The sequence below is a fragment of the Microtus oregoni genome, unplaced genomic scaffold (assembly GCF_018167655.1).
Source record: "Microtus oregoni isolate MIOR12 unplaced genomic scaffold, Mior012 000072F_ref0000427, whole genome shotgun sequence".
In the NCBI taxonomy this organism is placed as follows: domain Eukaryota; kingdom Metazoa; phylum Chordata; class Mammalia; order Rodentia; family Cricetidae; genus Microtus; species Microtus oregoni.
Genome location: NW_024543979.1, coordinates 3,143,161 through 3,157,227, shown reverse-complemented (window position 1 = coordinate 3,157,227; position 14,067 = coordinate 3,143,161). Strand labels below are relative to the sequence as shown.

The 14,067-nt window shown below is 43.8% G+C and overlaps 1 protein-coding gene across 1 annotated transcript in view; it reads right to left on the bottom strand.

Moving 5' to 3' along the window:
- Positions 1-13,039, bottom strand: part of Arhgap24 (Rho GTPase activating protein 24) — a 389,929-nt gene extending 376,890 nt beyond the window's left edge. Inside the window, exon 1 of the mRNA XM_041642135.1 lies at positions 12,727-13,039. The gene's annotated coding sequence lies outside the window, so the exon portion shown is untranslated. The remainder of the gene's footprint in view (positions 1-12,726) is intronic.
- Positions 13,040-14,067: the final 1,028 nt, after the last annotated feature.

Below are 14,067 nucleotides of genomic sequence, written 5' to 3'. Positions count from 1 at the left end.
CTCTTGATATTTTTAAAAATTATTCTTTTTACCATTCAAATGATAAAATTATTATGTCCATTAAAAACACTGTTAAAAGTCACACCTTTGGATGATATAGCAACCTCTCCTAGCCTCTCACACCCATGTGGACATGCACACCTGAAACACACAGCACACACATACACATGTGTGTATGTAAAAGTAAAATAAACTCTTTGAAACATAAATAGAAATGAAAAGAGAGTTGGTGACACAGCTCGGTGGTAGAGGGCTTGCCCAGCACTTGTAAGGCCATGAGTGCTCAAAAAAAAATTTTTAAAGGAAGAAATTTCGAAGAAAAAAACAACAAAAAGAGGACAATCTTCTAACAAGAGCAATCGTAAAGCTAGGTATGATTAAGCTAATTGTCCTCGGAAAATGGTAGATCTCCTATTATTTAAATTTAAAGAACATAAAATCCATTTGGGAAGGGAGGTAGGGAGACAGACATGGAAGAAAAAAGAAGGGAGGGAGGAAGGAAGGGAAGGATGGAGAAAGGGAAGAAAGAAAGAGGGAGGAAAGGAGGGAAGAAAGGAGGGATGAAGGGGGAAAATGTGATTCCCCAGAAGTGGGTTAGGTGACAGAGGCTTAGGTTGGAGTCAGGTGTCACTGTCCTGCTGAGCATCTAGGACGTATGGAGGCCCAGCATCAAAGGGGTCACGGGACAGTTTCTCCATGAGGACCAGTGTCATAACAGAGTCATAGGTGATTAATACTGGATGTCTCCAGATCTCTCGGTTCACTTCTCTCAGAGAAGCCCAGGAGAGAAAGGCTCCAAGGAATAGAACCAACACGACCACCCTACTTACTCTGCTTGTTTTCTGAATGTCTGTTCTAGAACAAACCTGCCATTCCAGACCTATCTTCCTTACTGGGAAATTTGAAGTGAGGTGGTTTCTAGAGAAACTTCTATTCAGAAGTCCATCCATTCACTGAGAGAAATGTGGCTAGATTAGATCCCCCACCATTCTCGCTCCTTTGATAAGCAGGAGTCTCCACAATCCAACATCTTTGCACACTTGTGTCTGAAAGACACATAAAAAGCCATCCTCCAAAATTACACTAATGAGCACGCAAAAGGAGGGCAAACGGACTTGTGATTTAACTGAGTCCAAGACAGAACTCGCCTGCACCTACAAAAGGCTCTTGAAAAGACACTGCTTGGTAACTTCCCTCTGTTGAATGGGCACTATTCTCAGTTTGCTGGATTCATTCTCCACAAGGCTACACACGTGCAAAGCACTAGAGAGAGGAGGAGCATGAAGTGCTGGTGTTATCAGCACACTGTATAGAACTGTCAAGCAAGTGGTATCTCTAACCATAGCTAGAAAAATCAAAGCATAGTATGTCTTAATCAGCACCAACCTGCACACATGGACTGCCTGGTTGTCCTAGAAGAAAACCTCTGCAAACGGCAACCCTAAAAATACAGCTTTCATCCAGAAACAAGTAACTTTCCAAAGTATATCTTTAAGATACATTCACTCACTGGAATAATAGAGCCAGGATATCCCCCACTTCCTCATGGCATAGTCAATGTATAGCGAGGAGAACTGGAGACTGGTCCCCCAGGTACCATAAATATGCTACCATCTAAGAATAGGCATTGGTTGCCTTTGTGCTGCTAAAATAGTGCCGAGCAAATGACATTGTTTCCAATTCCCCGGATGATTTAGTTCAATTTGAAGCTAAACGCATCTTCCGATTTACTCAGATTCTCAGTGGGAAAGGCTTTCTTCACTCCTGAGCATGAAGCACCACTATGTCAGCACAGTCCCTGAGATGAATGAACTGCCTGAATCCACCTTACCTTCCTCTTTGGGAGGGGCATCACCTATCCATTCAGACAAACAACCCCATGGGCTCAGGACATCCATCAAGGGAAGGCCATGCTAACCATTACACCGTAATATACAACGATCCAGGACTCACTCCCCGGGGAAATCAAAAACCCACACTTCAGAGCCCTGCCAAACACACACAGTCACAGTCTCCAAAGCAGCTCCTAAGGAACGTCCTGCCATTTGGCAACAGACCGTTTCAGTTAAAGCCACACGAGACAGTCACTGCTCCAGCTCCCTTCACAGATAAGGAGCCGGAAGTCCAGAGAAATGAGAAGGTCTGGCTGGGTTTGCAGAAGCCAGTGAAAGCTGCAAGTCAGGTCCACATCCCAGCAACCCTTCCCCTAGGCCCTTCTCGCTTTTCCACAGCCAGGAAATGTGAAATATGATACTGTCGGAAGCATGTCTCAAGCAACTGTTTAAATATGAAATGTAGCCTTTGGTGAGCCCTACAAATGTGTCTTTCTGAAATGTCTGTCCTTAAACACATATCACATACCACTAAGTTCTAGTTTTTAATAAAAATAGTAATTACCTCTTGAAAGCTACTTTTAAAAGAATTTATTTGTTTATTTATTTAATTTTGAGACAGGGTCTCATACACCTCATTACTGCTCTGTAGTAATAGGAGCAGCGGGGCTGCATTCCCAGCACCCCGGCCGCCTGGTTAGCTTATGCCCCGAAATAATTACACAGACACTGTATTCTTTTAATCACTGCTTGGCCCATTTCTATCTAGCCTCTTCTAGGCTAAATCTCGCACCTGGACTAGCCTATTTCTAATCATCTGTGTAGCGCCCCTAGGTGTGCTTACTGGGAAGATTCTAGCCTACGTCCATCCTGGGTCAGAGCTTCATCGCATGTGTCTGCCCAGGAGCCGGGAGCATGGTGTCTCTCTGAGGTGTCTGCTCCCGAGAGGAGAGCTGTGGAGTCTGAGCTCACTTCCTCTTCCTCCCAGCGTTCTGTTCTGTTTACTCCTCCCACCTATCTTCTAACCAATGAGGGCCAAGCAGTTTCTTTTTATTTAACCAATGACCTTCCTCCATCACTGCTCTAGGACTCCCTATATAGCTGAGGCTGACCCTGAACATCTGATCCTCCCACCTAGCCTTCCAAGGGCTGAGATTATGGACTCTCACCACTCCATCTATACAATGCTTTGTTAGCAAGCATGATACCAACTCAGCTACACCTCCAGACCCAAGATAATCGTTTTAATAGAAAAACCTAAAAGGATATTTGCTACATCTGAAAGTGAAAATACCTTCTGACCGTTAACCAAATGCAAGAATGCAAGACCACACACAGGGCAAAGCAAGGAAAGCAAACACAATGCTACATGTTCTGCCTGAACTAACAACATATAATCAATACACCTGCTATTTTTATTGAGAGTAAAAGTTCTCTTGGCATATAAATTCCTATCACTCCCACATTATCAAACTACTTTCTTATTAGCATTTTTACCATATCGGCTGGATTGCCAATGTCAACATCTACCTGAACTTTTCAAAATAAATATTTCTGGTTGCTGCTCAGTCAGTAAAGGTCTTGCTGGGTAACCATGAGGAACTGAGCTCGAGTCCCCAACACACATGTAAAAGCCAGGTGTGTGTGTGTGTGTGTGTGTGTGTGTGTGTGTGTGTGTGTGCAGAGCTGCCCAGGCAGCGACCCTCTGGGGTCTGCTGATCAGCTAGTCTGTCTGAATTAGCCAACACCAGGTTCAGGGAGAGACCTTGTCTCCAAAACTAAAACTGTGCAGAGTGCGAGAGAAACACACCCAGTGTCAAATTCATGCACCAAGGCTATGTGTGAGCTGCCACCCTAAAGGTTCTTCGAGTACACTCTGTTCAGTATTGTCAAAACCCAAGTGTGTTTTTCATTTCTACGCAATGTCACAAGTGCATGCGGCTGGAATTGAAGTATGTGAGATATATTTTACTTTTTAAACACATAATGAACCCTGACCTTTATATTCAGTTCTATGCTGTCTCAGTGTATTCCCCCTTAATAAAAAAGAAGTGTTGATCAAAAATCACTAATGGGGGGGGGGGGGGGTTAGAGAGACGGCTCAGCAGTTAAGAGCACCTGTTGCTCTAGGATACCCTGTTTCATTTCCCAGCACCCACACAGCAGTTCACAAGGGTTTTTAACTCTGGTACCAGTGGACCCAATGTCTTCCTTTGGAGTCGTCAGGGACTATACACAGGTAGTACATACATGCAGGCAAAACACTCACGCACAGAAATTAAAAATAAAGAAAATCCTTTTTTTAAAAATTACCAATTTGATTGTTTGTCATTGATAGAGCAAATCTTACAACTTGAAAAATATTGATTATGACTCTCTGGTCATTATTTAACGATAATAACTATTGATTTCTATTGATGATCACATGGTAGGGACTTCCTTCCATTTTCCACACACTGCTCACTTCATAAACTTAAGGTGAAAGATGACACTGGGATGTAGGGATCAACAAGCACCTGTTTTGACAAAGAGGAAAGCAGTGCTGCAGGCTGGCAAGGGCAGCCTGCCCGTGGACACAAGGCTCACCCAGTCTGGAATGCGTTCTAATGTCAGAGCACTTCAACGAGATTCCCTCCTAGTGACGGCGTGATTAGTGACAGGTGACTAAGCCTTCTGGACTTGCTTTCTCAGCTATGAAACAGATATGATAGGGTCTACCTGGCGCTATGGTAACCCACAGCAAGTGCTGGGTAGAGTCTCCAGGTTCCCTGACTAGAGGTAGTGGCTGAATCCCTAACTACCACAACATATATTAAATTTTTCCCCTTTTACTTTCAGTTGTAATCCTAAAATAAATGATCCTTTTCATTACTTTTTCATTTCTGTCAAGTCGCTCACATTGTGAAACCACGTCCCCTCCTGCTCTGGTCCTTGGGTCTGGGCTGGATATAGATGACTGGATTTTCAGGAAACAGATACTCAAGTTTACCTTTCTTCGAGAGCAGACAGCTTCTCAGATGGGCCCCAGCAGAGTTACTCAGTTGTTGATCTGGTGAGGGGAGACTCGGTTCTTGAAAGAGAATTTTGATAGTGGCATACTAGCCACAAGAACACCATCTTCTGAAGGACCTGTGAGATAGCTCCAAATACTCCATGCCGGTAGCTTTGTGACTGGAATCACACAGTCAGAGCAAACCCATGAAGCTCAGAGATTGTGGTTCTAGAGGTCATTGGTGAGAGTCACAAAGAAGAAAGGGACACAGTGGACATGAAGTGTTTGGACGTTAGCTTAGATACTGTCTCTTACTTCTCTGCTTGCAATAAGAATGACCTTTGAAGTAGATGCAACATAGTCATTTCTAGAACTGTCAATTCTAATTACTTCTATGATTAGAAATAACATCTATAAAACATATGGAGTGGTTGATACTTAGTAAGTATCTAATTTATTAGAGCAATGGGCATTAAGAGGCTTGTAGAAAGAGAAAAAAGTCACTATAATACAAGAGATGATTCCATCATTGGTGAACGTGAACACTGCTTATCCTGAAGCCTGAATCTCATGTTCCAGAAGCAGCTATTGCCACAGCCCCATAACTCTGGAAGCCCCTATTGCCACAGCTCCATAACCCTGGAAGCCGCTATCGCCACAGCCCCATAACCCTGGAAGCCCCTATTGCCACAGCCCCATAACCCTGGAAGCCGCTATCGCCACAGCCCCATAACCCTGGAAGCCGCTATCGCCACAGCTCCATAACCCTGGAAGCCGCTATCACCACAGCTCCATAGCCCTGGAAGCCCCTATCGCCACAGCTCCATAAGCCTGCACTCGTCAATAAACTTTGCTTTTCAGAGGAATGTTTTTAACTTCACATTCTCAAAGACACCCCTGAGGGAATTCTTCTATACATTCATGAGAAACACATTGATAAGAACCCTCACATTTGGCCCCAAGTATCTACTTTCAAAGTTCCCATCTCCGTTCCCTTTCCAAGATCTTTAGGAAAAGTAGTATTTGGTGACAAGAATATCTTCTCTGAGGAGGTACAGAAACCAGGCCTAGAATATTTCAGGGAACTATATTTAGTGACTTGAAAATACTGGCTGTAAATTACTAAAGATACACAATAGAATTTTATAAATATTTAACTATAATGTCAAAAGAGTTAAACAGTACAAAATAAATTCAAGTGCTTCCACGGTGGAAAGTTAAGGTGTTAAAGGTGTCTTAGTTACAGGTGGATGAAATGGGTCGCAAAATCATGCAGACCAGTGTGTCCCAGAAGCCTTCACTGGGGTGCAGCCAGCATCAGAGTTAGTTCTCATCTTTCCGAATTACAAGCTTAAAGGTTCCTTGTGGCTACTTTGTCAATTCTTCCTTTAAGCAAAACACATCAGGCTATCTGGGAGAAGCACACTTCTTTAAATTCCCGGGGATAAAGACCAGGGTGAATTTACCATAAAAATTCTTGCACAACAATACTAAATATATAATGTGAAGAGCAAAAATGTCACCCATACAACCCTTGCCTTTATCCTGACTCTCAATTGAAAAAGAAGCAACAGCTTATTAAAGAATTGTTTAGTGGAGGCTTGTTGTCTGACACGTGTCCGTGTGAATAGAGTAGGCAAATTCCTAGTCACCTTTCACACAGGTTGGACTAAGAACACTTAACCAGTGCTGAGCCTCCTTCCAATACGCCCAGAGAGGCTGGAGAGTGATGTGTTTGCGGTCCCTGATTAGTATTTTGCCCAGTTGATTGAAATGTTGCCTACATACTAACTGGCAGGGAGGCAAAAGACAAAGGTAACATGGCTTTGAAAATAAAATGAGCCCATTTGTATTTTAGATCAAATGGAATGCACCAGGCAGCAGTAATAATGGGAGACAAAGGCAGAGGTTTCCGGGAAGAAACTTTGGATTTGCTTTAGTGCTCAGATGAGATGAAAAGAAAGCCAAGATAATGAGGAATTGGTGACATGAAAGGAAGCGCCCTTCCATGTTCCCTCTTCTCTGCCCACTTCTACTTTCGCCTTTAATTAGCTCTGACTTCCCTCTAGCATTAGCACTCAAGATAATTATTAAATAGCCAAAATTGGCATTTTAATTTTGTTTGATTAATTAAGACTATTGCCCATCCCGCGGGTAGCATATCCAAATTTAACTTTATTATTACTCTTCACAGCTAAACCCAGACCTCCCACGGGGATTTGATAGAACACAGATTGTATAGTATGGGACAAAAATAATTGTGCAAATATATATCCATTAAAACCCTTAATATTACCTTTTAATGCACAAGCATTTGTGATTTCTCTTAAAAGTTGATGTTACTGCAGTTTTTGATTGATATTTGCTTTAGAACTGCAAAAGGACATATACATTGCAGGGATTAAATAGTCACGTGTGGGCTGATCTAGGGGGTGAGTTGTGTTTTGTAGTTCTCTTGCATGGGGAAAATAGATGCCACGTCCAAATACGTATTCTTCAGCTGACTATTTAGATACAACTATCTGCATGAACCCTAGGCCATCAATATATCAATATATCATTCACTTACAGCTCCGCTTGCTCATTGACTAAGAAAGCATCATTTAATACATTTGAGACACCGGATTAGTCATTTGGATCTAAGAGGCTTCTTCCTACCACTCACCCAGTGAGAAACTCATAGTAGCTAGGAATAGGGGAGACTTAGAATAAAGAAATCCATACAACATGCAGTGTGCCATTCCAAGGTGAACATCAAGTGCAAATTGTGGCCACATAATTGGATTCTATAGCCTTAGCTGTAGCCTCCAGGTTTGTTGAGTACACTGTGAGAGTCCCATAAGGACGAAACTACATAATGAACGGCTCAGAAGAGTCTCCATCATTTGTTGACACATGACCGTAACTATTTAAAGTATGATCAAATTATATCGAGGCAGACAAGATGGAGCTGTTGATTCTTCCTGCACAGAACTGGTTTTTCCAAAGGACATTTCCTTTGAAATTGGCTGCCAAGAATCGAGAGGAAATTCCTAGGCAAGAGGAGAATTCCAGAAAAATACATAAGCAAGACATCAGAAATATGAACAGGGAGGATCTACTACCATGGAAAAGGAAGTTTCAAGGGAAGAGCTTTTAGACAATATGTTAAGAAGTTAGTCAACCTGAAACCACAGGCCTATAAATCTGGCTATTTCAGAGTCAGATGCAGGAAGATCCCAAGTTCAAGACCAGCCTGGGCAAGTTAGCAAGATCCTAACCAAACAAAACAAAAGGAAGAAAGAAAAACGCAAACTATATGAACAATTTTAAAAGAGCTGGACCTTCAGGAACTTGAAAGTGAGACCCCATGGCTGAAGACACTATATACTTTGGACAAAGACATAGGGAAATCAAAATAAATACCAATACTAAACAAGTGTTAACCAAGACTCTTCCTCCCTGATGGTTAACCCTCACAGCATTAGAAGGTTCTGTGTGGGCTGCTGGAACAAAAAAATCAATCAAGAGTCTTAACTAGTCATATACCCTGTGATCTATAATAATGACCAGAATGGTAGGCCATCGTGGCAATAATGGCACAAATGTTATGGGAGCAAGCAATCACTTTCTAAATGTGGCCAAGAATTCAGTTTGTGAGCTCATATTTGTTATTTTTACCCCCAAAGCTGAATGCATACATTTCCACTTATCAGAGAAGTATCTTTGTGTAGTGGGTAGTGGTTAAAGCAGAAACTGACAACAGGTCCAATTTCAGAGGACAAATGTCAGTGGAGTGCTCAGCTGAGAGCATCTCTATGACCTCTCCTTACCAAAAGGCTTAGGGATCGTAGTGACAGAGGGTTGGGAAGAGAGCAAGAAGCAGAAGTCAGGGGTCAGGAACAAGCCAGTGTTTTCTGGGCAAGACAGAACTGCCATGCTCATGAACTCACCACAGCTGTGGCTTCTCTACACAAGATCCCACCAGCCAATGTTACAGCATGGAGGTGGCTGGGTCTCACAAGCCCCACAGCTTACTGAAAAGCTGCTATGGACAATTTATGGCTTCTGGGGTAGAGGGAAGACATTTTCTTTAAGAGTATGATCCCTAGTAAGTCAACAATTCGTGAGATCCAATGGATGGCCCCACACTCATGAATTTAAGGGCAGCAGAAATTGGGACCAGCAGATTATTAATTTTTTTCAGTGACAGGAAGTTAGGGATAGGTAAAGAGGAGGAAGTATGTCTGGGACAAGTCAGGGAGAATAATAGGGGTAAATATAACCAAACTACATTGTATGAAATACTCAACTAACTGATAAAACATTATATATTCATATATACGTTGTGGAATAATCCTTTATACACTGGCACTGGGAAGATGCGTAAAAAGCTGAAAGGCCAATAGCTAAGCAGGATTTTCAGGCACAAAGGATGCTGAGAAGAAGAAAGGCAAAGACATCAGACAGGAGACACAGAGCAAGCAGCATGGGCATTACAAAATAAACTTAATGGAGTCATGTAAAAGAACAGAGATTAAAGGATACGGGTTAATTCAAGTTGTAAGAGGCAATGGAACCAGCCTAAGCTAATGGCCAAGCTTTATAATGAATAAGAAGACTCTGTGTAGTTGTGAGCTGTTGACCTAAAGAAAAATCTAACTACATACATACATCTATATGGCTCACTGATAGAGCACGTGCTTAGCATATGTTAAAATGCTTAGTTCCAATCCCAGTACCTCACACAAGGAGACAAAAAACTTGAAGTTACTACTATATCTCACTGGGCTCCAACCAAGACTGCAGAACAAGGGATTTGCACATCAATTTTGTATTTGGTAAAAAGATTCATTGTGGATGGTGGTAAGACATACCTTTAATACCCAGCACTGGGGAGGCAGAGGCAGGTGGATCTCTGTGAGTTCCAAGGCCAGCCTGGTCTACAGACTGAGTTCCATGACAGCCAGGGATGCACAGGGAAACCCTGTCTTAAAACTCCCCCGCCCCCAAAAAATGTTCATTGTAATGTTACTCTAGTAGAAGACAGATGCTACTTCAAGGACACGTGAGCCCCAAGTCTCTAAACAACGAATATTTTTTTTGAGTCTTCAATACCACAATCCTTTTCCTTCCAAATATGTTTGACTTGACTGTTTATCCCAATCGTGAAGTTCTACTCCCAGAGCGTAGATGAGCTAGCTGCCCGTGTCAGATTGGACATGAGGGGCTCAGCACTGACCTCATGGCTTTGCTGTCCATTTACAATTGTTTCCTAAGATACCTTTCTCCATCTGGGAGAAACCTGAGTCCCTTTAGCCATGGCTTTAAGAGCAAACATATATGATTTTATTCAAAAGAAAAAGTTCTCTCTCTCTCTCTCTCTGTCTCTGTCTCTGTCTCCCTCTCCCTCAACCCCTTTCTCCTGCCTCCTCCCTCTCCCCCCTTCTCCCTGCCTCCTCCTTCTTCTCAGTGTAATCTGATTGGGCAGAAGAGAGACTTGAGAGTGTTCTTTTCTTCTTCATTCATATGTGACAAATCCTGTGGCAAAAATCTCCCCCCCCCGCCCCGCCCCTGACATCCAGGTTAAGAGGACACTGACTGCCCAGCTCAGTTTTACAACATTTACCTTTAACAAAACATAATTTTAAAAAATGAGGCAGAAAGAAGCAATCAGCCAAAATACCGGAGGAAACTGGTTCCAGGTAAGACCGAGTTTCTAAGCCCTGCGCATGCTCAGAACAGGAAGCAAGGGTGCATAGCCAAGATTTCACAGCAGCACTGTCTGCTTGCCACCAGAGAAGTCAACCAGGATGCTAGAAGCCAGAAAGAAAACCCTCCTCAGTGGGTCAGTAGGTCACAGAGTGGCTTTTACCGGCACTGTTGGTAAACACGGCTAGACTCTCACAGTACCAGGCTGCTCATCCCATTCTCTGTACAGTTCTCACCCTGGCTAACCCATCGTCACCCTCCACCCAGGGGAGTCCAGGGTTACACCGGAAATGAATCTACCACCCAGGACAGCAATAAGAACTTTGGAGATTATTATCTGGAGCACAAACTGGGCAAAGTTCACAGGAGATTTCAGTCAAAGGTATATATATATATATATATATATATATATATATATATATGAAAGATACATCGCTATTGGTTTCCACAGTGGATTTGGGGTTTGTTCTCAAGAACTGAATTTTATCCCACTTACAATTAAGCTGGTGTTTTAAAAAATACTTCATACTCACCTTACATAAAGCCCAAAGGTATTAGAGAGAAACTACCATGTTTTAAATTCAGGGCCCTCAGATGCTGAAATAAAAGTAACGATAGCAGTGTGGCTAAAAGTCAAGGAACCTGATTTTCTCATGCAGAGAGAATCACACACACACACACACACACACACACACACCAGTATCCTGTTTAGTGTGTTATTCCATGTAGCTCAAACAGTATTCAGTCCTCCCTAGTTCCCTAAGAAACATCTTCCACCACAAACCCACCTCCCCTCTGTGATAGGATGATATCTGTTATAGAGTTATTTTCAATGGCTCCACCTTCCACCTTGTCTAAGGCAGAGTCTCCAACAAATCTACAATGGCTCCAAGACAGAAGAGAATTCTGATGTTTTCTGGAGGTTGGGCACTCAGGAGAGATGGAAAGGGGAGTTTTACTACCAAGTTCTCTTAGAAGGTAAGACATATCCCCAGAGAGGATGAACTAAGAACCCAGGAATTTAAAAGGAGGCTGAGAACCTCACAAGCCGTGGGGAGCTCTACACTCTTTGTCTAGTTCTCTTCTAACGTGAGCGATTCTGTACGCTGTATGACGCCCAGTTCAATAGCAATATCACGTCTTGCCCTCAAGTGTAGAAAGCCCTTTACACTCAAGGGCTAGTGTTGAGGTCTAATTAGAGTTGGGGAAGAGAGTATATTGAATCTGCCTGTGCATCTTCCCAGAAACCAAGTAAAGCTTTTAAATGTCACTGAAAATATCCCCAGAATTTTACTAATTTGTCTTATTTAGTAGAGTCAACAACATAAAACTTTTTACTTACAGACAAACAAATCTTTTACACTGCTTATATTTCAAGTACCTGGCCTGATTTACTCATCTTCTTTTTAAAGAATGGGATGAAATAATGATGTCTTAGAAGGCTAAAACGGGAATAATATAAAATATGAAGAATGATATGATGAAAACAGCAACGAATTGAGAGGCTAATTAAAATGAGTTGGAACAGATTACAATGTAGCTAGGGTCTCTATTACTAACTAATACTGGAAAACCGAGAGCCCCTAAGAAATCCGGAGTAACAATCTCTATTTGAGGGCTTACACAAGAAATGCTACTGAACTTAGTTTTTTAAAAGAGAACATGCTGCTTGCTTCTTTCTGTCTAAAAGTAGATGGATACTTCCTCAAAAAGAAAGAAAGAAAGAAAGAAAGAAAAAGAAAGAAAGAAAGAAAGAAAACTACTCGTTCAAAAAGTCTAAAGCTGTCTATGTGTCACCGAAGATTCTCTCTCGCTTTCTGGTAGCACAATATTTCTTGAAATCTACTTCCACATTCCAGTTGTCTAGGTAACTCGGCGACTGGCTAAAACACCACCCTAGGAAAGGCGAAGGTGGATCGCCAGAGCTGTACTAATTGCATCTGTTTGGAAGTCAGAAACACAGGATGTCTGCTTGTTGTGTTACACACACACACACACACACACACACACACACACACACACACGAGCGCGCGCGCGCCAACACGCACACACATGCTCATGCACACACTCATGTACACAGGCTCACACACAGAGGCACAATCATTGAAACAGCGTGGGTCGCAGCAGCCCCCTCCCTGTCCCTGTAGCCTGAAGCTGCGACCCACCCGCCGGGTGGTTACTCCACCTCCCATCAGCAATCACATCACCTACCCTGCTGGGGACGAGGGGCCTATGCGGGATGGCGACAGCTTCGATGTCCCAGGCTCCTAGGACTGACCAAAAGATGAGTTCAGGCCAGCGGAGTGTCCTTTACTTCCCACAGCCAGGGCAAGCGCAGAGCTCCATTCGCCCGGTCTGCGCGCCGCTGCTCTCGCAGGAGGAAGCCCCGGGTGGCCGCAGTGCCAGCCGCAGCTGCGCGGAAAGTTGGGGGGAACCCCCAGCCGTCGCTCTCTCGCTCTAGTCCTGTTCCCTCCGTAGCCTCGCGGCCCCGCGGGCCTATAATCTCCTCCCGAGTCCCACTGGCTTTCTTTCACCCGGGCTGAGTTGCCACATGCACTTGAGAAATCCTAGCAGTTGCGCAAATAGTCCAGAAGTTAGAAAGAGTGATTGTGTGTGAATGTGTAAATATACAGTACAAGAGGCTGGAACAACTGAGTGGGGCCAGCCCGCAGACGCAGCCCGGTTTCGGGTTTCAGTTGGCAGCTGGCGGCTTCAGAGGACCAGAGCGGCACTGGTGGGGTGGCGGGAGCCCCGCCCTGCACGCCAGCTTCACCTCCCCTCCTGAGCTCTGCTGGGAGCCCCACCAGCCACCACCCGCCTGCCCTGGCCCTCTGCAGTTGGCAGCGTTCCTGCCAAGCCAAGTGCAACAGGAGTGTTGGTCACAGATCCTGTGGGTGATGGCTGTGAGTGAGGGGCTCAGGAACACATGGCTCTCACTCTTGGGTTTCCTCACCAAGACCCGCATACTGGTTACAGGCACTGCCACTGCCTTGCCTCTGCAAAGTCTTCTTTCTTTAGCTTAAGTCTTTATTCCTAGATATGCAAAGATATGCATATTTACACGAGTGTCCTCTAGTCGGGCGTTCAGAGAAATGCTAAGTATAATGAAAGGCCCTGCCACGCTTTTAGAGGTCTCAGAATCAGGCCCCGAGAAAGAGAACACAGCAGCAAATAGGTTCCTGATGTTGTGCCCCCCACCCCCAAAATCCTTCCCACCGCTCACCCACTGTCTCACACACACACAAAGCCGATTCAGATTAGGAGTTGGGAGCTCACTCTCCGCTTTATTAAAGTCTCGTGTTTTCGATTGTTTAGAACGCTCACCAGGTTTTTGTCATTAGGGGTGTCCAGGTACGTTCTCAGGTTGACAAACACTTCAAAGGAAAGCACGGATGGACACTAATAGGTGTTCCCTCTTGGTTGCCCTCAGGTTTCCATGGGAAATAATGAATCTGCTCCATCCCAGGCTGAGGTCCCACTAGAAAATTGATTTTTCTGGCCGGAGAAGCCTCGGCCCTTTGATGAATCAAATTAAGTTCTGAAGGTTGGGGG